The sequence below is a fragment of the Trachypithecus francoisi genome, unplaced genomic scaffold (assembly GCF_009764315.1).
Source record: "Trachypithecus francoisi isolate TF-2019V2 unplaced genomic scaffold, Tfra_2.0 Lachesis_group18, whole genome shotgun sequence".
Taxonomy (NCBI): Eukaryota; Metazoa; Chordata; class Mammalia; order Primates; family Cercopithecidae; genus Trachypithecus; species Trachypithecus francoisi.
In genome coordinates, this window is record NW_022681463.1 from 42,741,041 (window position 1) to 42,765,611 (window position 24,571).

Sequence of the window (24,571 nt, forward strand, 5' to 3'; positions counted from 1 at the left end):
AGGAAATCCGAATGGCTTAGACAGAATCTTCAAAATGCTATTTCAATTAAGCCTTAGTCTTCTCAAACAACTTTTTCTCCAGTTACTCCAGGTGATGATAATTGCAGAGACTCTGTAAAGCCAGTCATTCATCCTGGGAATAGTGACTTCAGAGGCTGAAATTTTAGGTAGCAGGTTCTGACTCATGTTCCTCAAATTCTCCCACTACTTTCAGATGTCACAATTTTTGGTTCTAGTTGCATCTGAAGAAGCCACATCAAGGCAGGTCACTACTGGTAACATCAACCAAATTTGATTTTTTTGGATTTCAATCCTAGGCCACTTCCTGTTCTCCAAATAAGGAGAGTCTGTCATCTTCCTTAGTACTCTACTGTAATAAGATACAAAATTTCACTCTTTCATCCACTGCCATCATATCACATAATACTAGAGGAAATGCTCCATTTTACCACAAACCAAGTGTAAAGCTTATGCTCAAATATAGAATTAAGGCATGCGACATTTGGGGCTAAAAAATATCACTTATATTGAAGATATTTGAAATAATCACGTACTCTCCACATGGTTATAGGTAAATCAGTAAAAATATTCATTAATAACTTAAATAAACAAGCAGACCCAGGCTGGGCATGGTGGTTCACGTCTGTAACCCAGCACTTTGGGAGGTTGAGGTGGGTGGATCACTTGAGGTCAGGAGTTCAAGACCAGCCTGGCCAACATGGTGAAACCCCGTCTCTACTAAAAATACAAAACTTATCGGGGTTTGGCGGTGGATGCCTGTAATCCCAGCTACTCGGGAGGGCAAGGCAGAGGCTTCAGTGAGCTGAGATCGCACCACTGCACTCCAGCCTGGGTGACAGAGCAAGACCCCATCTCAAAAAATAAAACAAAAAAACAAAAAAATAAGACGACCCAATCTTTTATTGGTAACAGTTCAATTCTATTTTGTCTCTTCTAAGCAGTGAATTCTAGTTACTTACTCAGTTTTTCAGATCTTATAATCAAAACACTCTTGTTGAAACATTTAATCACTTTAAACTTGCTTTCTGTAACCACCCTCCCACAGATGAAGTTTCTATTCAAAACTTCCAATGTTACAAAGCAGAAGCTACAAAGGCAGGAGAATCACTCCCTGATCTCCATGGAACGTGAGCCACAGGCCTTCCTTCCTGAGAAAAAGAAGCTTCCGATGGCCCAAATAGCCAGATGTGGTGGTAATAGTAGTGCATTTTTTTGTGACCTATGTGAATCCAACGTGGAAACCTGAAATAAAATATTAAATATTAACAAAAACTAACTTGAAGTTTTTAAGGAGTTTGGGTTCGTTTAGACAAGTAGATAAAAATGATGAAATCAGCTCAGAAACAAACAAGAGGATTAAAATTACAAAGGAGAAGAAAAGAGAAGCCAAGGAGGACTATGATTCACCCAGTTTATGGCTTTATTAAAAGTCTCTTTGTTGAAAACCAGAGCTGGCCCTTTTTGAAAACCACACAGGTTTCATCTTCAACCACGCTCTGCGGTTAAGGGAGAATCACGTGAAACTGCGTTATGGGCACCCATGCTGGGTGGAGTCGTTGTGAAGCCAAGTCTCACAGCCGGTGGCTGGGCCTCATGTAATGAACCTGACCCCTAAGCCACACAAGGCTAACCTTTTTATCTCGATCTATCTGTGTCCCTCTGCAACTCTCCCTGTCAGCCCTCCCTGCCCCTTCTGAAGGATGTGCCACCTCTCCACGGTCCTGGTCCCATTTTGAGCAGCTGATTCTCTCACCTCTCCTGGGTGCCACTGGGCTTCCTACTGACTCTGTTCAGGGCAGCTTGCAGATCCACGTCCTGCAAAAGGAGGAGGCTTGTGGGTGCTTGAACACCTGTTCACTGAAACTGCTAAAGCTAAAGCCCCTTCCAATCTAGTTTCCATGAGGAATACTGATTCTTCCTATTATGATGACTTTGACTTTACTCCTTGAGAAATAATGACCCTAGCCTTATCTTGTCACAGTACACTCACTTTTTCCTGGCCTGGCTTCATCGTGACAAAGGGTCTCACACTAAGAGACACCACCTCTGCCTGAGCCATCCCAGTGAGTGACACCATTGTCACTTACTACCTTCCTTCTGCCAAGTTTCTTCCTGGACTTTGGGAGTGAGAAGATATCTGTGAAACATCTAGAATTCCAGAGGGAGCCAGTTCCCTTACCATTGAAAAGCCAGCCATCTATTATGGAATAGGAGTTCCGCAGTGGTAGACCTGGTGAAGGCCTTGACCTGATTGCTGGTGACAGGAGGACCACTGCTCCCAAGGCAGGGAGGAAGAGGTGAGGGTAGCATTGCCACCTCTTGGAGACTTAGGTGGCCCTGAGAAGTTCTCACATAGGAGATTGTGTTATCATAAAGTGGATGGAGAAAGACCGTTAGACCAGGCTGAAGAAGAAAAAGCATGATAAATAAGAAAATAATGATGCTAGGCCAGGCGCAGTGGCTCATGCCTGTAATCCCAGCACTTTGGGAGGCCAAGGCAGATGGATCACCTGAGGTCAGGAGTTCGAGACCCACCTGGCCAACATGGTGAAACTCCATCTCTACTAAAAACACAAAAATTAGCCAGGTGTGATGGCACACACCTGTAATCCCAGCCACTCAGGAGGCTGAGACAGGAAAATTGCTTGAATCTGGGAGGCAGAGGTTGCAATGAGCCAAGATTGTACCACTGCACTCCAGCAGCCTGGGCGATAGAGTGAGACTCTGTCTCAAAAAAAAAAAAAAGAAAAAAAAAAAAAAAAAAAAAAAACAAAGAAAGAAAAGAATGATGCTAAAGGGAAAGTGGCAGAAAGAACAAGATTGATTGAATGGGTGTGACTGAAAAAGGTCTAGAGTGAACTAAATAAAAGGCAAATCTTTTCCGTAATTGTTTATTTTTTTGAAACAGAGTCTCACTCTGTCACCCATGCTGGACCAGTGGTGAAATCACGGTTCACTGGGGCCTCAACCTTCCTGGCTCAAACATTCCAACACCTCCACTTCCATAGTAGCTGGAACTATGGGCATGCGCCACCACATCTGGTTTGTTTGTTTTTTTTTTTTAAGTAGTAAAGATCCTGGACACTCTATGTTGCCCAGGCTGGTCTCGAACCCCTGAGCTCAAGCGATCTTCCTGCCTCAGCATCCCAAAGTGCTAGAACTGAGCCACTGCACCCAGCTTAAATGGCAAATCTATTGCGTGTTGCTTAAACAATCCTATTTAATTTATTCCATCAGTCAATCAATATGTATTAAGCACCGAGAATCAGTTCAGTGCTAGATGGCGAATCAGATAATCACAGTCCTGGCCCCCATAGGGATTATAGTGTTGTCAGAAAGAGACATTTAAAAATAATTATCCAAGTACTTATACAACATTAAGTAGGAAAAGTGCAAGGTGCTATGAGCATGTGTAGCTGCAGTCATGGCCTGGGGAGGGGGCAAGGAAAGTGTCCCTGAGGAAGTGACCTTCTAAATGGGAAGCAGAAGGAGGCACTTAGCAGGTGTGGAAGGCGCAGAGGAGGAGCCTGTGGGAGGCTCTAAGAAGGAAGCAGGCTGGTGTGTTCCAGCAATTACAGCAAGGCCAGTGCTCTATGGAGGAGTGAGCCAGAGAGACAGGGCCCCTGCAGATGAGATGAGCAGGAGAGACAGATAACCCTGGCCTCCCTTGCAGGGCTCATGATGACTTAAATTTTTACCCTAGGGATAATGGGATGCCCATCCAGATTCCAGCAGAGTGACTCCAGACTTGACCTCTAGTGCTGCTTTGTGGGGAAAAGGATTGCAAAGGGACACAGGTGGATGAGGGAAAACTCATTACATGTAATTCCAGTGAGAGGTGAAGGTGGCTTGGGCAGGGAATATGACTCTGGACTGATTCAAGAAACACTAGGTGCAAATGCAATCCAGATCATGTGCTTCCTCGCTTTCAGAACCATTCAATCAGTGGCTTTCCATCACGCTGGAATAAACATTCAAACTCCTTATCACAAGCCACAGACCCTCAGATGATCTGGCCCCTGCATATCTCTCCAGCTTTACTGATACTGCTCACCGCACTGTAGCAGTCGCCCATCGGTCGTTGTTTCATTTCTTGAATTCTCCAAGTACCTTCCCTGTTATCCTTGTGGGGATTATAGTATTAGGAGAAACAGACATGTTTGTTTGTTTGTTTGTTTGTTTGTTTTGAGACAGAGTTTCGCTTTTGTTGCCCCAGGATGGAGTGCAATGGTGTGATCTCAGCTCACCGCAACCTCCGCCTTCTGTGTTCAAGCAGTTCTCCTGTCTCAGCCTCACGAGTAACTGGGATTACAGGCATGCACCACCACACCCGACTAATTTTGCATTTTTAGTAGAGATGAGATTTCTCCATGTTGGTCAGGCTGGTCTCAAACTCCCAACCTCAGGTGATCTGCCAGCTTCGGCCTCCCAAAGTGCTGGGATTACAGGCATGAGTCACCGCGCCCGACCCAGACAGACATTTAAAAATAATTATCCAAGTACCTACACCACACTAAGGAGGAAAACTGCAGGATGCTATGAGCATGTGTAACTGCAGCCATGACCTGGGGAGGGGGCAAGGAAGGTGTCCCCAAGGAAGTGACGCTTCTGCAAACTGGAAGCAGAAGGAGGCACTCCATGCATTTGTCTTCCATGTTATCTCAAGGATGCATCCTCACTATTGATGTCCCACAATCTCATGTCCTCAAGGAGATCACCTCTGTCCTCCATGTCTAAAGTGCCCCCCTTATCCCCTCTGTTCTCTGTTTCCTTTATTCATTCATTCTTACCTATTTATTAAGCACCTACTGTGTATGAAGCACTGGAAGATACACCGGTGAAAATAACAGTCCCTTTATTCTGGGAATCCTTCCTTGCCTGTACCAGGTGAAAAAAAATTCTGCCCTTACAGGGTTTACATTCTAATGGAGGGGCATGGCAGATGGAGTGCACTTTAAAAACTGCAAACTTAAGGCCAGGTGAAGTAGCTCACACCTATAATCCAACCACTTTGAGAGACTGAGATGGGAGGATTGCTTGAGTCCAGAAGTTTAAGACCAGCCTGGGCAACATACCAAGACCCCCATCTCCAACAACAACAAAAAAAATTAATTAGCCAGGCATGGTGGTGCATACCTGCAGTCCCAGCTATTCAGGATGCTGAGGCAGGGGGATCGCTTGACCCCAGGAGTTCAAGGTTGCAGTGAGCTGTGATCACGCCACTGCACTCCAGCCTAGGTGACAGAGCAAGAGCCTGTCTCACAAAACAAAAAAAACAAAACAAAACAAAAAATGCAAACTTAATGTGTAAATTATAAATAGACTATAGGGCACGTTAGAAGGTTAAAGGAGCTATGAAGAAAAGGGAGAAGGGGAAATGCGAGAGGTAGGATGGAGTGAGCTCTAATTTGAAACAGGAAAAATAGGGTAAGTTTCCTTGAAAAGAAGACACTGAGCAAAAACTTGATAGAAATGATAGTTACCCCCGAGTTGGCTTCCCTCACAGCATTTATTACAATTTCTAATGATCTATTGGTTTCTTTGATTGGGTTTTGTCCACCTCCCTCCCTCCACCTCACTCACAATGGAATGTAAGTTCCATCAGGGCAGGAGCTGTTGTGTGTCCTGTTCATTCTTGTATCCTCAGATCTTGGTGCAAACATTTTGGATTAGAATAAGTCAATACATGAAAGAAGCAGTGGTTAAAGTGTTCTCTCACTAGCTTCCTTGCATTACTAAAAATACCAAGTAAGTGAAATCAAGGTGACTGGTCAGAACCAATGCTGATGATTGATTGTCCCGGATGCCCAGTATTTCTTTGGCACAGAATCAGAGTAGCGAAGGCTTTTGTCTGCCTGCACGTATTCTCCTTCTTCATTTTTCTGCTAACAAATTCTTCTTTGTTGTGGGAATCCTTCCTTACCTCCACCAGGTGAACATACTCCTTAGATTGGCCAAAGTTTTTTACTACTATGGCTACAAGAATGGACCTTAGCATGGGTATGTGACCCAAACAGGGCCAGTCAGTAACTCCAGAAGTTGCACGAGATTCGTAGGGGAAAGGCTCTCTTTTTTTCCCTGGGAGTCCTCTATACAAGCAATGCAAGCTGCCTGCCCTTCATTCTCTGCCTGAGAATGAAGTCAATGCAGAAGATAACAGTGGCAAAAGAAGAACAAGAGAGACAGATTTATAGTTCCATGATATGAACTCCTGAATCCATTCATTCCCAAAGCCAAGTTCATGCTTTTTTTTCTGAGACAGAATCTTGTTCTGTTGCCCAGGCTGGAGTGTAGGGATGTGATCTCGGCTCACTGCAACCTCTGCCTTCCGGGTTCAAGTGATTCTCCTGCCTCAGCATCCCGAATAGCCAGGACTATAGGCATATGCCACCATGCCCAGCCTCTATTTTTAGTACAGATGGGGTTTCACCATGTTGGCCAGGCTGGTCTCAAACTTCTGACCTCAAGTGATCTGCCTGCCTCGGCTTCCCAAAGTGCTGGGATTCCAGGCGCGAGCCACTGCACCTGGCCCAAGTTCACGCTTTGAACTTCTCAGTTAAGTGGGAACTTAGAGTCTTTATTAAATAAATAAAGTTGCCACTTACAACTAGAATCTTTATTAAATATATCTATCAACCAAAAGTTTAAGAAGATATAATCAGGAAACTAAGAGGGCATTTTTTTTTTCTTCTTTAAACTATTCCTTTTCTAATGAAACAAGGCTGAGTTAATATCTGATGGCCTGGTTATAATGTGACCATAATGAATTCTATACAAAATAAAGATCTGTGCATTCAATGCATTCAATTGTTTACTGTGCCCCAGTTCTGTGTTAGGAGCTGGGCATAGAATGTGGTGTGACAAACAAATCTTTGTCCTTGTTTGGAGAATATAAACAGTAATAAATTTCATGTGAGGTGATAGAAATGAAGCAGCTCTGGATGTACTGGAAGCTGAAGCAGGGAGCCCAGCCTAGCCAGCAGGGATCAGAGGGGGTGCTCAGGGGACCCCTCAGGGGGAGGGATGGCCTAATACAAGATTTGACTGAACAATTACTAGGATTTTGTCAGAGGAAGGCAGAGGAAAGGGTGGAGGAAAGGGTCTAACGGTCTTTCTCCATCCACTTTATGATAACACAATCTCCTATGTGAGAATTTCTCAGGGCCACCTAAGTCTCCAAGAGGTGGCAATGCTACCCTCACCTCTTCCTCCCTGCCTTGGGAGCAGTGGTCCTCCTGTCACCAGCAATCAGGTCAAGGCCTTCACCAGGTCTACCACTGCGGGACTCCTATTCCATAATAGATGGCTGGCTTTTCAATGGTAAGGGAAGTGGCTCCTCTGGAATTCTAGTACAGATGGGAGAGAAGGCATCTCAAAGACATAGAGCCAGGGGGATCTCAGGTCAGTGGTGTTCATCTGTGATGATAACTGCAGAGTCTTGGGGACATCACAGAACCACCTGTCAAGTGACCTTGTAAAGGTCACATATTCAAGCTGCAGCATCTATACCTGGTTACATTTCACCCTGTCAAATCACGCACCCACAATTTTATCCCACATTCTATCTTTTCCCATTTCTTTATTAAACATATGTAATTAGGATGGGTCACTTATGAATAATAGTATTTAGTAGTCTCATCGCAGATTAATACAAATGAACACATTTCTATCAAAAGCTGTAAATGGCCAGGCGCAGTGACTCACAGCTGTAATCCCAGCACTCTGGGAGGCCAAGGCGGGCAGGTCACTTGAGGTCAGGAGTTGGAGACCAGCCTGGCCAACATGGCGAAACCCTTTCACTACTAAAAATACAAAAACTAGCCAGGCATGGTGGTGTGCGTCTGTAGTCCCAGCTACTCAGGAGGCTGAGGCAGGAGAATCGCTTGAACCTGGAAAGCAGAGGTTGCAGTGAACTGACATCATGCCACTGCACTCCAGCCTGAGTGACGGAGTGAGACCCTTTCTCAAAAGAAAAAAACAAAAATACAGATTCCTTGGTCCCATTCCCGACTTACTTAAAATCAGAATTTCTAGGGATGGGACTTTGGAATCTGTATTTTTTAAATAAATAAATAAATAAAGTTGTAATGTCCTAACATACAAGCTGTGTTTATAACTTTATTGAAATAATTCCTATATAATCTTTCTGAAGACAAGGCTTCAGCTGCATGGCATGTAATCTAAACTAGACAAAAATTATGCTTCCCATCCTCTATAGAAACTTACAATCATATTCCAATAATAAGGTTCTGTAGAGATGAAGTGGTTGTTTTGTATAACAAGATCGTATATCTTCCAGCTAGAATAAAATGAGATTTTGAAAACAAAGTTATTACATTGTTAAATGGGACACAGAAAAGACATTTGCCTCCTAAGAATGTTTGTTATGAATTTAAACAGAAAATATTTTTATGGGAACAGCCATAATAACTTATGAATAATTCTATTTTGAAAAGTTTTTTTAATGAATCAATGTGTTTGCTTGCAAAGGATATTCTTCCAACTTGATATGTTAATGTTCTATAATATATCTTTTAGTTGAAATATTCCATCACTCACTACTTCCATTTTGCCTAGCAAAGGACAAATCATGTTAATTTTGTGCAAACCACACATCTGTTTCGTATGAGAGATCACTATTTCTCACTTGCTAAAAATATATACAAGAGCAAAACATCCTCCCAAAAACTACCCGGCTACACATTTAGCCCTACTACAAACATTCTGTGGTCCTTGAATTGAGCAAATCACCAACTAAATTGGCAAATGTTAATATTGTTGTCTGCTTTTCATAGAAAGAAGTGCTCTGTTTCTGTTGGACACGTTTTCAGGAAAGTGAGGTAATCCTCAATTTTCCCCTAGGAAAGTAAGCCTGGGGCATGCTCAGAAGTGGCTTGGTGAGGCCATTGTTTGAAGGTAAAAGGAGGTGGTTAGTGGTATGATGAAACTGAGATAAGACTGAACGCAAAGGCAATCAGTATGAATGTTCAAAGTCATTGATGTCAATTAGACTTTTACCGAAGAAATGACTATAATATGTGGCCTCTGGATTAATAAATCATTATTGATCAAACAGCTCTTCCTTCCCCTTCTCACTACCTGGTCATTCAAATAAAAAGTACCTTCTTCCTTATGCCCCAAGCCAAAAAAAAAAAAAGAGAGAGAGGGGAGTGTTTTAAAATACTTCCAATCTTTTCCTATACTGGTTGTAAAACATGATCTGAATGTCCTTCAATATCTACTTCCTGAAGGCAATCAAAAAATATATTAAGTGAATTGACGGGATGTCTTTGCCAATGCTCACATTTCATGTCATATGTTCGTGATCACAACAATTATGCCTAAGACCAATGCTCTCATTCCTTCCCTGAAGCTGTGGTTCTTCAAGTATGAAGGGAATGAATTACATTCCTTGTAGGTTCTAGCCATTTCCCATTTCTCAATTAAGAAACTTGCAGGTTACTGGGCTGGGCGCAGTGGCTCACGTCTGTAATTCCAGCACTGTAGGAGGCCAAGGAAGGAGGATTGCTTGAGTCAATACTAGCCTGGGCAGTTCAAGACCAGCCTGGGCAGCATAGTAAGACCTCATCTCCACAAAAAAATAAAAAATTAACCACACATCTGTGGTCCTAGCTACTCAGGAGGCTGAAGCAGGAGAACTGCTTGAGTCCAGGAGTTTGAGGCTGCAGTGAGCTTTGGTTGTGCCACTGCAGTCCAGCCTAGACAACAGAGCAAGACTCTATCTCAAAAAAAAAAAAAAAAGAAGAAAGAAAGAAAGAAAGAAAGAAAGAAAGAAAGAAAGAAAGAAAGAAAGAAAGAAAGAAAGAAAAGAAAAGAAAAGAAAAGAGAAAGAAAGAAAGAAACAGCGATTACTAAAAGAAAGCCTGGGCTTCTGGAACTTTCTGATCTTTTCCCTAGTGCCTGAGCGAGAAGGTAGCCCCCAAAGAGGTTAATTGAAAAATAGGAAGAGTTGCGGTCTAAGGAAAATCTTGGCTTAATGAAATCACTCTAGTGTGCCAGAGATACATTGGAAAATATTTTGTTCTCTTTATCACTTATTCAGCAGCTTATTTGTGAATTATTTTGTAATTGCTAATTTGTTTGTCCTCTCCCAATTTCACTTCACTGTTCTGTGTTGACTCAGATGAAAAGATGCATTTTATCTACTTTACATTAGGTAAACTGAGAGCCAAGAGATTTCACTCTGACACTGGGGATGGAAGTAGCCCTAACCCCAATTCTGGTCATGCTTTCTATGTGGAATCTCTCTGAATTCATAATGGTAATACCTCATGTTTACATAGCATTTTCATAGTTACCAAATGCCTACAGTGGGTTTGTCTTACTTAATCTGAACAATAGCCCCCTGAAAAATACAGCAGACACTACTCATTCCCATATTTGGAGGAGAAAAATGAGACTTCAGAGAGTCTGTGTAAGAACCCAGATCTGGTTCTAGATCAAAAGACTTGAAGCCTTAGGTCTAAATAATGTCATGCCCTGAAAGAAAATTCAAATGAATCTACTTTTTGCCATAGCCATAGCCCAAATTATGGCCCAAATCACCATCATTTCGATTCTCACAGTTCTGACTCACAATTACATCATCTCTTACATTGACTCTTTTTTTTTTTTTTTTGAGACGGAGTCTCACCCTGTCGCCCAGGCTGGAATGCAGTAGTATGATCTCAGCTCACTGCAACCTCCGCCTCCCGGATTCAAGCAATTCTCCTGCCCCAGCCTCTCGAGTAGCTGGGATTACAGGCTTGCGCCACTACACCCTGCTAATTTTTGTATTTTTAGTACAGATAGGGTTTCACTATGTTGGCCAGGCTGGTCTCGAACTCTTGACCTCATGATCCGCCCATCTCGGCCTCCCAAAGTGCTGAGATTACAGGCATGAGCCACTGTACCCAGCCATATCGACTCTTACATAGTCATCTTCAACTCTTACAGTTCTGACATGATGCCCCTCCTTGTCTCCATTCTTCCCCTTAATGCATGCACTGCCAGCTGACCTTTTGATATTATTTACCAGATCATATTACTGCCTTGCTTGGAACCCTCCAACAAGTTCTTTCTCATTGCATGTAGAATTAATCTAAGCTCCTCACCATGGCCTAAAGGTCTTCCGTGATCTATCTCTGGAGCACCTCTCCAATTTCAGGTGGTGCCAGCCACATGGGTCCTCTCTGCTCTTGAGCACACTAAACTCATTCCACTTGAGAGCCCGTGCACGTGCTCTTCTGTTTACTCAGAACATGAGTTCCTGGATCCCAGGACTCCTCACCATTCAGGCCAGTTCACATGTCATGTCTAGGCCTTCCTTGACTAAATCACTCTCCATTACCCTATTACCTGGTAGGATTTCTTGATAGCATGGCTATCTGGAATTATCTTACTTGTTTATTTTCTCTTTTCCCTCTCCACACACATGTCCTATTCCCTAGTATCTTTTATTCCTAGCATCTTGACCTAGTATGTAATTGACATCTAATATAATCTCTTGAATGAATTTGTGAAAAACATATGGTAGGCATTTTTATATCTACGCTATAGATGTACCTAACTATTTAATTGTATGAACACAAATAATGCATCTTATTAATTCCCAGCTTATGGACAATTGGCCTGTTTGTAATTTTTGCTACTATAAGCCACATAGAAACAGACAGCTTTGTTTTTACAACTTAGTACATTTGTGTTAAGTCTTTCTGTAGGGTCAATAGGGACACAGGTTTTGAATCTTTTTTTTTTTTTTTTTTTTTTTTGAGACGGAGTCTCGCTCTGTCGCCCCAGGCTGGAATGCAGTGGCGCGATCTTGGCTCAATGCAAATACTGCCTCCCTGGTTCAAGCAATTCTCTTGCCTCAGCCTCCCAAGTAGCTGGACTACAGATGCCTGCTACCACGCCCAGCTAATCTTTTGTATTTTTAGTAGAGATGGGTTTTCACCGTGTTAGCCAGGATGGTCTTGATCTCTTGACCTCATGATCCACCTGCTCCGGCCTTCCAAAGTGCTAGGATTACAGGCGTGAGCCACTGCACCAGGCCAAGGTTTTGAGTTTTGACAGCTACTACCAAATAAGTAATATCATTTTTCTTTTCATCTTGAATTATTTCTTTCCTCTTCTAATATCGCCTATTAATACATACAAATAAGGCTTTCTTTGTCAATGAAAATGATATATCAGCTTTCCATTTTATCATGTGGCCAAAATTCCACAGTGACAATTGAAGATTTGTCACACGATTCCATGTCATTCTCAGGAGTACTACATACATACTAAAAACTTTGTAAAACTTAACTTGTGAACTTTTTTTGTGAGAAATCGCTAAGGAAATTTACACATTTTCAATCGCCTATTGAGGCTCTAATTCTTGTTGGTTTTATTATGCTGTGCCCAGTCATCTCTTAATAATATTTAAATCACTTAGAAAGACTCTAGTCTGTAAATCTGGTTTTTATTGCTTTTATAATTACCCCCCAAAAGGACAGAAAAAGAAAAGAAACTGTAATACTTGAAGAATTAACAAAATTGACTGCATTATCTTGCCCAATTAACTCTTGTTTCTGAAGCCTACTAGAACTCCTCAAGAGCTTTGTCAATCAGGTTTAAATCTCAGGTAAATCCAAATTCTCATTTAATGTATTCAAAAGAAAATTAAGCATCAATATGGCCTCACGCTTGCCCTGCTGGGAGAGCTGGCACTCTCCAATTTCAATTACTCAGTTTCTTTTCATGAAACATGTTTTTAAATCTCAGAGGAATATAATCTTTTGTGGTTAGATTGATCTCACTTTTGAAGAAAGTTCTCTACAACTTTGCCGAGGTTGCTTGCTAGTGCCAAAATGACATTGCAACACCTTAACTCTTCTTCCCCTTAAAGTAAGTCACCATTTATTTTTTTTGTTTGTTTTGTTTTGTTTTGAGACAGGGTATTTGCTCTGTTGCCCAGGATGGAGTGCAGTGGTCCCATCACAGCTCACTGCAGCCTCACCTTCCTGAGTTCAAACAGTCCTCCCACCTTAGCCTCCCAAGTAGCTGGGACTACAGACATGCACACCAGGTCTGGCGAATTTTTTATTTTTTATAGAGCTGAGATCTCACTATGTTACCTAGGCTGGTCTCGAACTCCTGGGTTCAAGTGATTCTCTCACCTGGGCCTCCCAAAGTTCTGAGATTACAAGTGTGAGCCACCACACCCACAAACCACCTTTTGAGCACATGTTCAGCATGCAAATGGATAAACAGTGCAATATTGCACTGGTATTTGTGATACAAACGTTGTTGCTCACGCTGAAAATTTGGAGTTAACCAAAGTTCCAATCAACTAATTGTTTGCTCCTCCTTGAAACAGGTAGAAAAAAAAAATAAAGACCAAAGTTTCAGTGCTAAATAGTTGGTTCCTATATGAGATATATTTTTGGTACTGAATTTTTTTTTAATTTCCTGAAAAAACAGTTTTAGTCACAAACACATAATTTTTCTGAGTGACAGTTAATAAAACACACATTCATATTACTAATAAGTAATTTAATTATTTTTTAAGTCTTATTTTGGTATATCAGGGCCAAAAATGTGGTTGGTTGGTTGATTTCTTTGTTGTTTTTTCTAAATGTGTATATTGTATACTAGAGGTACCCACCACATTCAAATGGTTCTAAATTGCTATGGCCTTTCCCAGTCATATGACTTGAACCTTAGTCTCTACTGTGGAGTGAAAACAAAAATGGAAGTAAATGACTTTAAAACTACCCCATGGGCTGGACGCAGTGCAGTGAGTGGCTCACGCCTGTAATCCCAGCACTTTGGAAGGCCGAGGCAGGCAGATCACGAGGTCAGGATATCAAGACCATCCTGGCTAACATGGTGAAACCCCGTCTCTACTAAAAATACAAAAAACTAGCCGGGTGTGGTGGCGGGCGCCTGTAGTCCCAGCTACTTGGGAGGCTGAGGCAGGAGAATTGCTCAAACCCAGGAGGCGGAGGCTGCAGTGAGCAAGATCACGCCACTGCACTCCAGCCTGGTGACAGAGCAAGACTCCATCTCAAAAAGGGAAAAACAAACAAACAAACTGCCCCATGGCCAGGAGGGCTAACACTTGAGCAATCTCATTAGCCCAGGACCAACCAGTGTTTAGAGACTTCCCCATGGGATGTGGGGAATTTGCCACAGCTGGGAAAGATGTGAGCTGAATTTCTCACTGTGATTCAGAACTTACTGTCCATTCCAAGTTGGTACAAAAATTCAAAGGAACACGTCCTTTGAACATAAAAATCCTATCCTCCATTTGTGAAGAAAACCCAGAAATACGCCTTTTCTCTGCCATTAAAGTTCTGACTGTACTTGGAAAATGATCTTTACTCGTGGTCTATAGAGTCCTAGTTAATATTTTAACAATATCCTTAAAACACAGACATTTTCATCTCTCATTTTGAAACCTTCTCAGAAAATCATTTTCATTCATTATGAAGTTGTTGGACTGGACACTTGTAAAGTTCTTTCTTGCTCTAGTCTCTGCTGTTCCTTTGTGCTCATCCAATAAGCACTTAGTAGGCATTTATTGTGTGCCAATAACATACAAGATGTCTTGAGATATTTAAAAGGATAAAACCCTTGAGAGGCATACACTACCTGTTTTCACTCCAATTTTATTCCTACACACACAATGCAAGTACGTGCCTCTTAAACTTCCCCAGCCTTATCAGCTGTCAGCCTTTCACCTAAAAGTTTTCAAACACATTTCCATTTTCCTGTGGCCAAGAATCCCTTATATCACTGAGTTCTAAGTCTTTATTTACTGCCAGAATTATATCAGAGAATCTTGACTCTTTCACTGTTGCGAAACTTCACTTGACTCTTGAGGTAGGAAAATTACTGAGAACTTACCATTTGATCCTCACAATAGCATGGTGACCCTGGAGACACCAATCCAATGATTCAACACCACTGGGAGCTTTTTTCTGAACTTACAGTGCTCACAGAGATCACAGTCTAATGAGAGAGACAGGCAGTTCAAATAAAATGGGAACAATAGGAACTTTAGGAGCCAGAGGAGGAATCTGTGCTTCAGAGGGGATGCCACGATCAGGGGAGGCTTTTGGTGGAACAGGGCCCAAGCTAAGGTTGGAAAAAGATGCATGTATTGATTGACTATAGGGAGAAAGGCAAGCAGAAAGAGTACAAGTGCATTCCAAACAAGGGAAGCAACAGCCATTCAACAAATATTTGTATTAGACACTACAGACCCAGTGGTGCCAATATAATCCATTAATTACATTTATGTTTGGGGTTACAAAGGCACAGACAGATTATAGCCTGGCTACCACACTTTCCGAACCCTACTCTGTTGCCAAGTGATGTTCTAAGCAGTATATTTATAATTCCTCACAACCAATAAGGAAACAGGCACAGAGAGGCCAAGCTGCTTGCCTGCAGTTACACAGCTGGTAAAGTATAGAGCCAAATTCAAACCCAGACAGACTGACTCTTAACCATAAAGAACAGAAATCAGTAGTTGGAGAAGGAGTAGGATCTAGATAGATCAAGGAAAGTTTTGATAAAATGGTGATGGAATAATTAGTAGGATTTAACCAGATAAGGAGATGGAAGAAGAAAGTGCCAAGGGAAGTACAGCCCTGGAGGAATTACTTCTTTTCTGACCACTGGACCCCACCACCAAGTCTATTATAGACACACTGCCCCTGAGTTCTTAGACCAATGAGGCTGCAGAGCTTTGGAGATTTTATTCTAAGAACAAAGAGCACCCAGTGAAAAGCTTTAAGAAGAACAAGATTAAATTTGTACTTTTGAGATCACTGTCGCTGTTGAATGGAGAACACATTGGATGGAGACAAGACTGGGGGCAGGAAAACTAGTCAGAATGCTATTTTAGTTTAATTCAATTAAGATGTGGTGATGGCTTCCATCAGTGGTGGCACAAAAAGGTATTAGACAGATTTGGGGAAAAGAAAAAACAGAGGATTAAAAAAAAATTAGGAGGTGTGCTGAAAAGGAGACACAGGAGGAGAAAGAGTTTTGCAAGGAAGAGCACGACATGATCACATGGTTCCATATGACCCCAGTGAAGGGTATCAGTGTGGATGCATTTCGGGGAGGTGAGACTAGAGAAAGGCAGGCGCTAGACCATGAAAGGCCTTATGTGTTAAACTAAGGACTATAAATTTCCTCCTGAAAGCTAAGATCTGTGATGACAAGTTTTCTTTCTCTGTGTAAATTGCATATATGTATATTTTTTTCTGAATAATCTCAGATTTACGGACAAGCTCTAAAAATGATCTGGTCCAGAGAGTTCCTGTATACCTTTCACTGAGTTTTTCCTAGTGTTAAGATCTTTTTTTGTTTTGTTTTGAGACAGGGTCTCTCTCTATCACCCAAGCTGAAGTGCAATGGCACGATCACAGCTACTGCAGCCTCGACCTGCCAGGCTCAAGCGATCCTTCCATTTCAGCCTCACGAGCAGCTGGGACTACAGGCAGGTGCCACCACTCTTGGCTAATTTTCTTACTTTTTGTAGAGACAGAATCTCACTATGTTGCCCAGGCTGATGCCAAACTCCTGAGCTTAAGTGATCATCTTACCTCTGCCTCCCAAAGTTCTGGGATTACAAGTGCAAGCCACTGCACCTGGCCCCTTATGTTAAGATCTTACACAACCATGGGACATTTGTTAAAACTAAGAAACCAGCATTGATACCTTCTTACTAAGTAAGTTCCAGGTTTCACAGGTTTTTCAACCATGTTCTTTTCTGTTCCAGGATCCCAACCAGGATAGTTCACTATATTTTAGTCAGAATGTCTCCTTAGGTACCTCTTGGCCAAGACAATTTTTCAGTCTTTCTTTTTCTATGATCTTGACAGTGTTGAGGAGTACTGATCAGATGTTTTGCAGACTGTCTCTGGATTTGGGTTTGCCTGATGTTTCTCTCGTGATTAGATTGGAGTATTTAAGGCTTTCAAGTATGGAAATGACACTGATAAAGTTTTCATTAAAAAAGATCACTCTGAGGCCAGGCGCAGTGACTTACACCTGTAATCACAGCACTTCGGGAGGCCAAGATGGGTGGATCACCTGAGGTCAGGAGTTCAAGATCAGCCTGGCCAACATGGTGGAAACCCATCTCTACTAAAAATACAAAAAGTAAACAGGAGTGGTGGCAGGTGCCTGTAATCCCAGCCACTTGGGAGGCCGAGGCAGGAGAATTGCTTGAACCTGGGAGGCAGAGGTTGCAGTGAGCCGAGATCTCACCACTGCACTCCAGTCTGGGCTACAGAGCAGGACTCCATCTCAAAATAATGAATGAATGAATGAATGAATGAAGGGTATAAGTGCCTATATATTCATTAATCTAATGTGCAATATTTACCAAGTGCCTAAGATGCACAGTTTTAGCATTTGACACCCAGGATGCATCGAAATGAATATAAATTCACTAATTAATTGATGCTTTCAATAAATACTTTGTGAACAGCTACTACTCTATGCAAGGAACCTTCCTAAGCATTAAAGGGGCATCATACCTCCAGTAATACATAAAGTTTAAAAAGGAAGACTGACCTGAAGCCCCACCAGTGTCTTTATCCAGCAGGTGTCATGGGATATTACACTGTGTTAAAAGGGTGGTAAAACAACATCCGTTCCGACCCTACTGTCTAATTGAGAATTTGTAATAGTTTTTTACAGTGGCCAGATTTATCTGATAATTATCATTATAATGGTCAGATTAATCATGATCTCATAGCAATTTATTGAACTCTACATTCTTAGTATTATTCTCAGTGAATGAAAAACCTCTACTTTCACTCAGCAAAGGTAATGTTTGGGTCATAACAATTTCCCAATTCTATCTAAATATTAATTTTAGTAGACAATCTTATAACTTAAATCTATTTCTTAGGAGAGGAACAATGAGTACTTCTTTTTAGACATGGTTTTTTATGAGTATTAAAAATAAGATAAAAGAATTTTTTCATCATTAGTTATAGAAACCATCTGTGAAATGGCACATTTTCATGAGTAGAGGTCCTTTGCCAAGATGCCTTAGTCTTGCAGGGTGGAGGAACAGAGAATGGGCCAGAGGCTTAGAAACTATTGAAACACCGAAGTCAAAATTTGGTTCACTGATACAATCTGGTTGTATCAACTGGTAATTACATTTTTTGGAGAAATGTCAGAATAAAACATATAGACAATTGTATGTTTCCTGATCTAGTTAAAGTGCAATGATCTAAAGAGTGCTCTTCCCAGTAAACATTCTCTTATTACAATTACAAAAAAATCCAAAAGAAAAATAAAAAGGGAGAGGGGGAAAAAATATTCCCAGAATAGGAAGGAAGAGAACAAGATGGGCAGCAGAGAGACCATGCTGGGGACTATTGCAGGAAAGAGTTCAGGGGAAAGATGCCAGTGGCCTGAATTTGGTAATAGAGAGATGTAAGAAGAGATCCTTGTAGATGGAATCTACAGGCCATGGAAACTGACTAGACAGTGGGCTCAAGAGGAGAGAAGAGTTTCTGGCTTCTGTCTTAGCAGCTTGTGGGTGGTGGTGCCATTCACAGACCCAGGGAGCCCCAAAGGAACAGCAGGTTTGAGGAGAAAGGAATGAATTTAGCTGTGGACTCACAGGCAATGGGATATTGCCTCTGATACCGCTGCTTCTCTTCAGTCCTTTCTAACCTTACACTTTAGGTGATCTTCCTCATTTTCCCATAATTCTCTGACCACTTATTCAACATTCTTTTCTAAAATTCTTAGTTATGCCTCCTGTAGATCCTGTATTACTATGAAATAGTGAGTATTCAGATTGCCGCCTTTGCTTCTAGCTTCATGACCATGACACATTTGTTAAAACGCAAAACCAAGATTGGTACACTACTATTAACTAAACTCAGTTTTCACCAATTTTTTCACAAATGTTGGGTTTTTCCTGTTCCAGGATCCAGTCCAGGATAGGTTTCTCTACTTTTCATGGGAAAAGCAGAGTGCAAAATTCTCAGCCCACCTTTGCCACTTCCCAGAAATACACATTTAAAATTAAATAAAAAGCTCTGAAATGTATCTTCATTCACAAAATGAAAATACTATTAATACGACTTCTACTTTATTCAGCTCGTTTTGTAAGAGTCACAAATGTAGTATATGGGTGCCCTGAAGCACTTTGAAATATTTAAAGCTGTACAAACATAGGGCTGAATTTTTGTGAGTTAATTCTGACTCTTTATCATTTGCTGCTAATAGGAGTAGAACTAGAATGTGGTTGAATAACACAACTAGATAATCAAAACATTATGTACGTTTGGCTTAGAAATGTACTTTTCAAGATCATTTATATTTAAATATAGGTTCCATTATACAGGATGAATAAGTTCTGGAGATGTAATGTATAGGCTGGTGACTATAGTCAATAATACTGTATCATGTACTTGAAATTTGCTAAGAGAATTGATCTTAAGTATAAAATAAACTATGTGAAGTGATGGGCAAGTTAATCAGCCTGATTGTGCTAATTATTTAACAATGTATATATCTATCAAAACATCATGTTTAATGCTTTAAATATATACAATTGGTTGCACGAGGTGTCTCACACCTATCATCCCAGCTACTCGGGAGGCTGAAACAGGAGGATCTCTTGAGCCCGGGAGTTCGAGGCAACAGTGAGCGATGATCATGCCACTACACTCCAACCTGGGTGACAGTAACACCCTGTCACTAAATAAATAAACAAATATAAGTTTTATTTGTTAGGTATACCTCAATAAAGCCAGGAGTAGGGGAAGAAAGAAAATAAATACAATAAATAGGAGTACATGTAGTATCTATATATAGATACATCCATATTTATATGCAAATCCTGGCAATTTAGTTCAAACAAAATATTTATACACATATATTCTTCTTCTTTCTTTTTTTTTTTTTTTTTTTTTTGAAAACTGAGTCTAGCTCTGTCACCCAGGCTGGAGTGGAGTGCAATGACCCAATCTCGACTCACTGCAACCTCCGCCTCCCGGGTTCAAGTGATTCTCCTGCCTCAGCCTCCCAAGTAGCTGGGACTACAGGCACGCACTACCAAATCTGGCTAATTTTGGTATTTTTTATAGAGATGGGGTTTCAGCTTCCCAAAGTGCTGGGATTACAGACGTGAGTCACCATGCCCAGCCTCATATATCCTTTCTTTAGAATAGCTTAAGACTACACCACCATGCCCAACTACTGTTTTTATTTTTTTGTAGAAGCAGGGTCTCCCTGTTTCCTAGGCTGGTCTCAAACTCCTGACCTTAAACAATCTCCTGCCTGTGCCTCCCAAAGATATTTAGAAACTCTGGCAATTTAGTTCAAAAAATATGAATGTCAAACTGAAGACACACCCAGAAGGTGCTAAGAGGCCCGTTCTCTTCCTTCTGATCCCACTCAGCTCCTTTCTATGAACAATTTCATCCTGGGAAAGAACAAGCCCGTGCCCATCTTCATTCCCCAAGCCAAGCACACCCATCCTTTCTCCAAGGCTCCTTCAGATGGCTTCAGCATGTGAGTTTCAGAAAACCACTTAATGAGATGCAAAGAGAAGAACAGCATAGAAAGTTCATAAAATCTTTACCTACTTGAGCACGCCCCTGAAAAACAAATTAAGCCAACTCTTATATGAGCTATTAACAGATGTGACAGCAAGATGTGCTTGCAGCAATAAAGCAGAAGGCCCATCAGAAGAAAACCATTTCACATCTATAACTAACTGCCACATCAGCCTCCTCACCTGCTTCCTTCCTCAGCCTTTGACCGGCTGGATAGCTCCTCTTAGATGACCATATCAAATGAAACAACAATATCTTCAATTTCAAGCCGAATTTATAGTCTGTGTCTACAAGGGTGTAAAATTTATGTCACTTTTTTCTGAGGCTTCTTATCTTCTTACTCTCATTTTCCCTTTGCTCTCATTTTTCTCAACCCTAATTTTTACTTATTTTTGATCTTATGATATATGTACCTTCATAAACTATCCTTGTAAACCACTTTTTTATGGTAGGCAGACTATCATAAAACAATCTTTGTGAACTATCTTCACAAATCCTTTTAGGAACAAGACAAAGTAAAATGTATAAGTGAACAAGAACAAATAAATACATAAATAACTGACACTGTGTTCACTTTTCTTCCCCTAAGTTTCAGCCATTTGCCTTTCCCAAGACATGAGCTCCACAGAGAGTTTTCAGCATCCGTCTCTGCCTGCCCCTACCCTCCCCACAAAAATACATATTCACCTACCTCATGAAAAATATAAATGTAACTTCCTGCCTAAGTATCATTCATCTTCACAAATGTCATCTTATTTAATCCTCCCCAGGCTCAGAAAAGTTAACATATTTAAGTATATTCAGATTAAGTGGAAGAACCCAAATTTGAACCCTGGTCTATCTGACTCAAAATTTTATGGTCTTTCCACCACTCCACCCAACTTTCTGATCTCAGAGGGTCTGACATCTACCAGGATTGAAACACTACTCTGTGAGCCTCTCATCCTTGTTTATTTCCAGTGCCACACTTGCTGGAATCAACCTGGGTGACATTTCTACAGCCTGTCTCCTTGTCTCCATAAATCCTCTGTCTCCAACTTTCAACTTTGTCTTACTACAGGCAGAGAAAAACACTTTGCCAAAAAAAAATTTATCCATGCCATTCTGTGGAGTATTCAATTCCTGTGCCCAGGCTATTCTGTAATCTACCAATATCAGTTTGAATTTAAGAGATGACTTCATTTTTTTTTTTTTTTTTAACTCTAGACCTCAACTCTCAATTCTTCCTTGAATTTTCAGATCTCTGTGGAATATCTCTACTGGCTATTTTTACTATTACCCTAAACTTCAGATTGTATTCCCCATAATTAATCTCCCTTTATCTATTCTATCAGTGAGATAAGATCTCCATTCTCCCAGAATAAACATTTTAGATTCTTTTGTGTGTGTGTGTAGACAAAATGGAACTAGTGAGTTTAATGGTCACTCAATGCATCAAAACATATTTTAGATTAGTCACTTCAGCACATGCCTCCACATTAGTCAAAAACAGACTTCCAGAATAATATTCAGCCATTAAAAAGAATTAAGTACTGATACACGCTACACAGTGAATGAATCTTGAGAACATTATGCCAAATGAAAGAAATCAGACACAAAAGGTCACAAGCTGTATGATTCTATTTGTATGAAACATCTAGAATCCATGAATCTGTAGAGACAGAACACAGATTGGTGGTTTCCAGAGCTGGAGAGAGAGAAGAACAGGGAGCAACTGCTTTTAATAGGTAAGGAGTTTGTGAATGCACTAAATACCACTGAATTGTTCCCTTCAAAATGGTTCATTTTGGCCAGGCATGGTGGCTCACGCCTGTAATCCCAGCACTTTGGGAAGCTGAGGCAGGCAGATCACTTGAACTCGGGAGCTCGAGACCAGTCTGAGAAACATAGTGAAACCTCATCTCATTAAAAAAAAAATTAATAAATAAATAAAATGGTTCATTTTATGTTGTGTAAATTTCACCTCAATAAACTATTTTTTTAATAAACTTCCAGCAAGTCCACCAACCTCCAATACCTTCCTATTTCATTTTATTCTATCCTCTGATGAGAAAGTCATAAATACCCCTACACGTCAACACTTACCTCCTCAACAAACTTCACAAGTGCCCACCTGGCCTTATCTCTCTGGCCAGGAGTCTCAATGTCCACCTAAAATTCTCCAATGTCCATCCTAAGCCTCCTTCAGCTTGTTCTTGCTTCTCTGTGCATCTCTCTTCTCTGAACTCTTTCTACATTCAAAAGAAGACATACATGTGGCCTGCCACCATATGAAAAAAAAGTTCGACATCATTGATCATTAGAGAAACGCAAATCAAAACCTCAATGAGATACCATCTCACATGAGTCAGAATGGTAATTATTAAAAAGTCAAAGCATAACAGGGCCAGGCACAATGGTTCACACCTGTAATCCCAGCACTTGGGGAGGCCAAGGCAGGCAGATCACTTGTGGCCAGGAGTTCAAGACCAGCTTGGGCAATGTGACGAAACCCCTTCTCTACTAAAAATACCAAAATTAGCCAGGCATGGTGGTGCATGCCTGTAGTCCCAGCTACTCAGGAGTCTGAGGCATGAGAATGACTTGAACCCAGGAGGTAGAGGCTGTAGTAAGCCGACACCATGCCACTGCACTCCAGCCTGGGGGACAGAGCAATGTCCCGTCTCAAAAAATATATAAAAACATTAAAAAAAACATGCTGGCAAGGTTGCAGAGAAAAGGCAATGCTTATACACTGTTGGTGGAAGTGTAAGTCAGTTCAGCCATTGTGGAAGACAGTGCGGTGATTCCTCAAAGAACTAAAAACAGAAATACCACTTGACCCAACAATCCCATTACTGGGAATATACCCAAAGGAATATAAATATTTCTATCATAAAGATATGTATCTGGTCATTGCAGCACTACTCACAATAGCAAAAGTATGGAGTCAACCTAAATGCCTATGAATGGCAGGCTGCATAAAGAAAATGTGGCACAGATACACCGTAGACTACTATGCAGCCATTAGAAAGAACAAGATGGTGTCCTTTGCAGGGTCATGGATGGAGCTAACATAGGAACAGAAAACCAAATACAGCATGCTCTCATGTATAAGTAAGAGCTAAATAATGACAGCACATGGACACATAGAGTGGAACAACACACACTGGGGACCATCAGAGGGTGGAGAGGGGGAGAAGGGGGCGGATCAGGAAAACGAACTAATGGGTACTAATATTTAGATGACATCTAATATTTAGATGACAAAATAATCTGTACAGCAAGTTTACCTATATAACAAACTTGCACATGTACCCCTGAACTTAAAATAAAAGTTAAAGAGAAAAAAAAAGCATGTAGTGTTTTAATTTGATACATATTATCTGTATTTCCTAACCAGATCATAAATTTCTTTTGAGGCAAAATACCATGTCAGGTATGTCATTGATTCTCACACTGCCTATTTCACTCTTGGGAATACAGGAAGGGCTTAATAAATGCTTCATTGATTACTCATTAACTACTACTCAGGGAAGTTAATCATTTCACCCACTTCCCCTGCTAAGCTACAGTTTCCCCTTTGTTTGGTGCAATTCCCAACTCGCTCTTTTCACTCCCTTATTTAGCAAGTAATCATTTCTCTAATTTACGGGAAATGGACTGACTACATGCCACTGAGAAAGAAATAACCCTAATACACCCAGTCCCAGAATCTACAAGATGGGGTGAGAATGGTGATTTGCAGTAGCCATCTTTCCTTCATAGGGAATTTCTCAAACTGCATCCCTTGTATTTGTTGTGTTCTGTAGAAAGAACAGATAGTTACAAATGGAAAGACTAAAACAGATCTATGAAACTACGCTTAGGAAATAACACGTTAATATATGCCCCTCAATTAAAAAACAAACAAAACCAAAAATAAATCATTAATTAAAAACAATCATTTGTCCAACCAACTCCCTTTCAAAACCTTC

The 24,571-nt window shown here is 40.9% G+C and overlaps 1 long non-coding RNA gene across 1 annotated transcript in view; it reads right to left on the reverse strand.

Annotated features, from left to right (window-relative positions):
- Nucleotides 1–924: 924 nt before the first annotated feature.
- The window catches only part of LOC117063426, a 39,829-nt gene continuing 16,182 nt past the window's right edge, over nt 925–24,571 (reverse strand). The window contains exons 4-6 of the long non-coding RNA XR_004428920.1: nt 8,248–8,320; nt 1,775–1,836; nt 925–1,263 (exon numbers count right to left, since the gene is read on the reverse strand). This is a non-coding gene — a long non-coding RNA (uncharacterized LOC117063426). The remainder of the gene's footprint in view (nt 1,264–1,774; nt 1,837–8,247; nt 8,321–24,571) is intronic.